The sequence below is a fragment of the Diabrotica undecimpunctata genome, chromosome 3, assembly GCF_040954645.1.
Source record: "Diabrotica undecimpunctata isolate CICGRU chromosome 3, icDiaUnde3, whole genome shotgun sequence".
Taxonomy (NCBI): Eukaryota; Metazoa; Arthropoda; class Insecta; order Coleoptera; family Chrysomelidae; genus Diabrotica; species Diabrotica undecimpunctata.
The window spans coordinates 67,837,125-67,845,186 of record NC_092805.1 but is presented as its reverse complement, the minus strand read 5'-3'; positions in this window follow the sequence as shown (position 1 = coordinate 67,845,186).

Sequence of the window (8,062 nt, the reverse complement as noted above, 5' to 3'; positions counted from 1 at the left end):
TATTTCTATTTTAGTAAGCTGTTCATTAATTTTTTGATTATTGGAATCGAGAATCTGTATTTTATTCGACTGTTTTATAACACAAAGTTTCTTGGAGCATATTTTCATCTTTGGTTTCCAGTATCATTATTACAAGGATTTTGCTGGATATGGACATAGTGAACCCGGTGGTATGTACATGATGTTTTCATAACCAACGTTCAAAAATTTTTCTTACTGTAAATTTTTGATTATTTTACTAGGAAATATAGTGTTGTTTAATAATAATAAAGTTCAAGCAACAATTCCTATATGCATTAACTCGGTAATGATAATTCTGCTCCCCGATACCAGGTAGCAGTCCCGAAAACATTAAAACTGCTACACTCATGCTTCTCATTATCCAACAATTAGCCAGTCCAGAACTATACGCCTTATGATGGTACTGATATTGCTGCTGCTCTTCATAAGTGCATAGAATATGCAAGGAAGGTTTTGACAATTTAATAGGATTTTGTGTGTTAGAATATTATTTCTGCGAGAAAGTAAAGAATATCTATTTGCTATCCGGATTTAATCCATAAATTAAATAATAGAATGCTCTAAAATAATGCTAGTAGCAGCAAAAAAAAGCGGTCTAATAGTCATCATCATCATCACCAATCAGCCCTGAGTTGTGCATTGTTGAACATAGGCCTCCTCTAGACTTTTCCATCTGCTTCTGTTCTGCGCCTCTGGTATCCAATTAGTCACCATTCTTTTGAGGTCGTTGGTCCATCGCTTTGGGGGTCTTCCTCGGCTTCGCTTTTCAGCCCGTGGTCTCCACTCAAGCAATTTTTTTGTCCAACTGTTGTCTTTCATTCTTGCAACATGTCCTGTCCATCTCCTTTTTTGTTTTTTGTAATATGTTCGATAATGTCTTCCACTCCGGTTCTTCTACGAACTTCCTCGTTTCTTATTCTATTGCTTAAGTTTATTCCAAGCATTTATCTCTCCATCTTTCGTTGTGTCCTTCTCAATTTTTCGGCTGATGTTTTTGTGAGAGTTAAGGTTTCTGCTCCGTATGTGAGGACTGATAGAACGCACTGGTTAAAAGCTTTTCTTTTTAAATGGATCGGTATATTTGTTTTAAATACGTCTCTCATTTTTCCGAATGCAGCCCAACCCAGACTTATTCTTTTGAGTAGCTCGCATGTTTGGTTTCGCGTTAACCTTATTTTGTGACCCAAATACACATATTTTTCTACAAGTTTTATGGGCGACTTTTTGATTTCTATTAGCTCATTGGGGACGATATTGGTCATCACATTTGTTTTTCCATAGTTTATTTTTAAACCGACTTTCTGGGTTACTTGCTGTAGTTGTTGTAGCATAACTCTGGCTTCTCCTAAGTTGTCTGTTATGAGAACAATATCATCGGCATATCTGAGATGATTGAATATCTTTTCATCGATTCTAATACCCTTTGATTCCCACTCTAGCCTTTTAAATGCGTACTCCATAACTGTTATAAATAGTTTTGGCGACAAGGTCTTCTCAGTGCAATGGAGGTTAACGGTTGTTGTCGCATTTGTCGCATGTCGTATATATTTCGAATAATATTTGCATACCTTTGATATATTCTGCATTCTGATAGTGCTTTTAAGATAGCAACTGTTTCGACTGTGTCAAATGCTTTGTGGAAGTCGACAAAGATAAGAGCAAGGGGTCTGTTATATTCGATAGACTTTTCAACTAGAGTTTTAAGGCATTGCAAATGGTCGTTTGTTCCGTGTCCCGCTCGAAATCCTGCCTGTTCTTCTGATTGATAGAAATCGAGTTTTGCTTCTAATCTGTTTGTCAGTATTCGAGTAAACAGCTTGTATAGGTAGTTAAGCAAACTAATTGGCCTATAGTTTTCGAGATCTGCTTTATCCCCTTTTTTGTGGAGGATAATTGTAACCGAATTTTTCCATTTACTTGGAATGTTTTCACTATGCAGACATAGATTAAAAAGTGTTTGGATTCGGGACATCAAAAGTGGACCTCCTAGTTTAATTGTTTCAATGACTACACCATCTTCCCCCGGACCTCTATTATTTTTCATATTTTTGAGGGCATGTTGAATTTCCTCTCGTGATATATCTGGTATATCCTCCGATCCTACATTATGTACCTTTTGTATTGGTTGTTCGATGAGCTCTGGAATAGGTTGACTTTTATATAATGTTTCATAGAAACTTTCCACTATATGTAATATGCTTGGTCTATCTGAGATAATATTTCCATTTTTGTCTTTAAGTTGGAAGATTTCTATTTTGTCATTTTCTATTTTTCTCCTCAATGCTTTCATGCTTTTGTTGTCTTCTATAGTTTTTATAATTTTCTCGTTGTTGTATTATCTAATATCCCGTCTGATGGCTTTAGAGATTTCTTTATTTATGTTGTTTATATCTTGTGAGTCAACATTTCCTTCACTTCTCAGTATTCTACGATCTTCCATTTTTTGTTTCGTTTCATTACTATTTTTTTGTTCTTTTCCATGTTTAGGGCCAAATTTTTCCTGAGCTTGTGTTAATGTATCTACTATTTTTTCGTTTAGGTTATTTATGTCTTCTCTTGTTGTATTTCTGAGTAAGTTACTGGTGATATATTTTTCAAACTCAAGTTCATTCGTTGGGCGCATCCAAGGTTTGAATTTTTTACTTTTTATCATCTTCAGTCTTTCTTGCTTAATATTGACTTCTACAGTTGCTCGAACCATTCTATGATCGCTTGCAACCGAAAATTGATTTAAGACTGTAACATCTTTGACTATATGTTTTTTGTCAGTGATGATGAAGTCGATCTCATTTTTTGTCTTACCATAGGGGCTCTTCCAAGTCCATCTTCTATGGATCTTCTTATAGAAGAAGCTATTCATTAGAATTTGTAGATTTGTAGATGCTATAGATTGTTTTCTTATAGGAAATTTAAGAGTATTTCGCCCCCTTCGTTTCTACCTGGTCTGCCAAAATTTCCGAGGGCATTTTTTAGCTGGGTCAGTGCTTATTCCTATTTTGTCATTAAAGTCGCCACATATTACCGTAAAATGTTCTTGATCTTCTGAAACAGCTGTGTACAAGTCATCATAGAACTGTTCTATTTCTTCGTCAGCGTGACTCGATGTTGGTGCATAGACTTGAATGATCTTTATGGAGTAACTTGTGTTTAGTTGTAATTTTGCAAGTATAACTCTTGTGGAAACTGCTTTTACTGATATGATATTCTCAGTTAGTTTTTTATTAATAAAGAGCCCAATGCCTCCATTCCCATAGTTTTCTCCGACATGATAGAAAATGTGACCGGATTTTAAAGTGGTTAGGCCTTCTTCTTTCCTTCTGACCTCAGCGACTCCAACAATGTCCCAATTGATTTTATCAAGTTCAGATTCCATTTCTATGAATTTTTCTTCTGATAGCAGGGTTCTTGCATTGAAAGTTGCAATTTTTAGAGATATATATCTGTTAGATGGTTTTCTAAAATATGTCAGAATTTTGCCCCCCCAGAATCCGTGGGACTGACTGATAGTCTGACTGATGGTCTAATAGTCACTAATGAGAAAAGCAAATAAATGTTCTTTAACATACAAAAGAGAGGATCGAGAGTAGGGCATAACGGAACAATAAAGCCATATAATTTTGAAAGATTGCAGCGTCTTAGATGCCGTAGGTAATGTTGTTACATAAAAAATAAAAGGGAATATTTAGGTAGCTAACTGATGTTTATGTATATATAACCCTCTTTATTAGACCAGGATTGCTAGAAAAGCCATCAGAGGTATTTTCCGACTTACAGAGGTCCGAGTACTAACCAATACCGAACAGAGCTAATTCCAAGATCTAACACATATATAAAGATAGCAACGTCGTACAAGAAACTAAATCTCAGTGCTAAAGTTGCGCTGGCTTTATCCAAAGACTCTATAATAACTGCATTGCCAAGTTAAATTGGGAGGATGCCCCAAGAGAAAAAATGCCTTTAAGACTTCCACAAATGAAGGAGGAGGTAACATATGGTCAGATTTAGGAATAATCAGACCTACAATCAATACTTATCTGTTGTGGAATATCAAATCAATTACATGTAATTAAACGAACTGGGCTTAAAAAAAATATCCAAGGAAAGGCACTTCAGAAATATTGACATAAATTTTAAAAACGTCATTTACCTGGCTGTATTTTCAATAGGAAAGGGAAGACAAAAAGAAGAAAAGGCAATAGAATCTTGTTCCGTTCTGACTATACGATGACGATGATCTTTATATAACATATAAGGAGAAAGAGAGAATAATGTTTATGTTTAATTTAGAACTCTCAGGTTTTCTCCCTTTTGAATTGGGTATGTATATGTATTACCATAGAAAATAAAAGCAAGAGAACTATAATTATAAAACGAAAAGATTACGAAATGAAAAGATTATATAAATCCCTTATATTTACACAGACTGTTTTACAAAAGGTGAACAAATGAGCATAAACGGACAGCTGTTTTACAAACTTAATATTATTAGACGCATTTAGGATCAATTTCACTCAAAATATGATATGCTAAAATACGATACGACACGAAAAAGGCAGTGACTTTTACAGCTGATTGCCACATAAATATCAATGTATTGTAGTTGTTGACTTTAATGTTTGTTCTAAATTTATTAAATTGGTCTCTTCTGTTGATTCGCTTGTATTCGGTTTTCATTTCGTTGATTTTAAGTGAAACATGTTTCGTGCACTTTGTTAAAGATGTTTGCGGACCGGAGAGAGTTTCTTATGAGATCCATATCATTAGCATATGCCAGGAGTGCTTTGTACCTTGGCCCGTTAATGGATTACATCTTAAATATACGTTATTTCTATTTTACTAAGCTGTTTATTGATTTTTTGACTATTTGAATCAAGAATCTGTAGTTTATTCGACTGTTGAATAAAACAGACTTTCCGGGTGCATATTTTTATCTCTGGATTTTTGTTTGCCGTCTCCTTATTACAACGATTTTGCTGGATATCGACATAGGGAACCTGGTGGTATGTACATGATGTTTCCATAACCAACGTTCGAAAATTTGTCTTACTGTAAAGTCATGATGATTTTACTAGAAAATATAGTGTTGTTTAATAATAATAAAGTTCCAGCAACGATTACTATATGCATTAACTTGGTACTAATATCTCTGCTCTCCGCTAACAGATGGCAGTCCCGAAAACATTAAAACTCATGCTTCCCATTTTCCAACGATTAGCCAGTCCAGTACTATACGCCTTATTATGGTACTGATATTGCTGGTGCCCCTCATGAGTGAATAGAATATGCAAGGAAGGTTTTGGCAATTTAATAGGATTTTGTGTGTTAGAATATTATTTTTCCGAGAAAGTGAAGAATATCAATTTGCTATCCGGATTTAATCCATAAATTATTAGAATACTATAAAATAATGATATTAGCATAAAAAAAACGGTCTAATTGTCAGTAATAAAGCATATAGATGTTCTTTAACATACAAAAGAGGTGACGTAGAGTAGGGCATAACGTAACAATAGACCCATATAATTTTAAAGGATTGCAACATTTTAGATATCGTAGATAACGTTGTAACATAAGAAATAAAAGGGAATATTAAGGTAGCTAAGTGATGTATATATAACTCTTATAATACTTTTAAATTCAGAGGTCTAATACGACTTTCTTAAATCAGGATATATAAAACAGTGATTAAACCAGTGCTAATGTGTGGATATGTGGCCAGAACGCTAACAAAACAATGTACGTAAAACTCAGGTATTAATTAGATCAGGATCGCTAGAAAAGCCATCAGAAGTATTTTCCGACTTATAAAGGTCCGCGTACTAACCAATACCGAACGGAACTAATGCCAAGGCCAAACACATATATAAAGACAACAACGTCGTGTAAGAAGCTAAATCTCAATGCTAAAGTTGCGCTGGCTATATCCAAAGGCTCTAGCATAACTACATTGCCAAGTTAAATTGGGAGGATGCCCCAAGAGAAAAAATGCTTTTAGGACTTCCACAAATGAAGGGGGAAGGTAACATGAGGTCAGATTTAGGAATAATGAGACTATCTACCGACCCATCATATTTATCAACACATGCCTGTTCAACTACCTGCTATCCTACCTATAGTCAATACTCATCTGTTGGGGACTATCAAATCAATTACATGTAATCAAACAAACCAGGCTTAAAAAAGTTATCTCAGGAAAGGCACTTTTAAAACGTTATTTACGTGACTTATTAAAATTTAAATTTTTAATGAAAAGTAAAAGATTAGCCATTTGTTATGGGGTTCAGAGAAGAACCTTCACGATGTTAATTTTTTGAGATATGATTGGATGTTTTCTCTTCATTGCATACTGAGACGCCCAAGTGGTATTCTTCTGTGCTAACTTCCTTCCATAACAGTTTTACAAGTTTGACATCTTGGCGTCTATGCATGTGTACGATCTACCTTAAGCAATTTATTTGCCTAAACAATATCGTTATAAGAGCTTTTTTTATTAAATATGTGTTCTTCTTCTATACGGATTTGTAGCGATATGATAATGAGGTTAAAACAAATTTCCTATTATTTTCCTTTCAAATATTCGTAGTTCTTCCTTATCCGTTTTAGTCATTGTCAATGATTAGCATCTATGTATTAAAATAGGTAAAAAGATTAAATTATGATCTGTATTTCTTTAGTGGCATTATTATTAACCGTGATTATTTATCTAAGATATTTAAAGTGTTCCATATTTACGAAATTGTAGTTGTTAACTTTAATATTTTATCAAGATCTATTAAATTGGTCTCTTCTGTTGATTCGCTTGTATTTCTTCTTAGCTTGACGAATTCTTCTTTTTTCATTCTGTGAACTACTATCTATCTATCTTCTACGGCACTACAGCCCAAAATGAGCCTTGGCCTCCTTTATTTTTTGCCTCCACCCTTGTCTGTCTGTGGCTGCTCTTCTCCATACACGGACTCCTAAAAGTGCTTGTGCGTCGCTGCTTACTGTGTCTTCCCAGCGCTTTCTTGGCTTTCCAACTGGTCTCTTTCCCTGCATTCTGGCGTTCAGTGCTCGTTTTGGTAGCCTATCCTATCCCATTCGTATCACATGTCCGGCCCATTGCAATCTTTGTATTCTAATGAAGTCTGACAGGGGTGTTTCCTTATACAGTTGATAGAGCTCGTTGTTATATCGAATTCTGAAGATTCCGTTTTCCCTCACAGGTCCTAGTATTCTCCTCAGTACTTTTCTTTCGAATGTGTCGAGTTTGTTTTTGGATGTTTCCTTCAGGACCCATGCTTCGCTGCCATAACATGCTATTGGCCGAATTAAAGTTTTATAGATTCTCATCTTTGTATTTCGGTGGACACTTTTAGACCGAAATATATGGGAGAGGGCAAAATAAGCTTTGTTTGCCTGCGTTATCCTTTTTCGTATTTCTCCATCCTCTGCTCCATCGGCATATATTTCTACTCCCAGGTATGTAAACTTTCCAACCGTTTCAATGTCATCTTCATGCATAATGTTTTGTGGGATTATATTTCTTCTCGTCTGTACCATTATTTTTGTTTTTTCTGTGTTAATTTCCAGACCTAGCCTTTTCGTTTGTGTTTTTAACTCTGCGTATGCTTCCTGTGCTCCTGTTGATGTTCTACTCATAATATTAATATCATCGGCGTAGGCAGCCAGTTGAACCGTTTTATTGGTCAGTAGGTTTTCTCGTCCAGTTTGCATTTGCCTAACCGCATACTCCAGTGCCAGGTTAAACAATGTTGGTGCCAGCCCATCTCCCTGCTTTAGTCCCTGCGAGATTTTGAAAAAGTCTGTCCGGTTGTTTTGTATTCGTACACATGCCTGAGTTTCATCCATTGTGGCTTTAATGAGTCTAATCAGCTTATGTGGTATTGCTAATTCTGCCAATATATAGTATAGTCTGTCCCTTTTGACTGAATCGTATGCCTGTTTGAAGTCTACAAACACGTTGTGAACATCAATGTCGTGTTCCCACGATTTGCTCAAGACCTGCTTGACTGTAAATATTTGATCCATCTGTGAACTA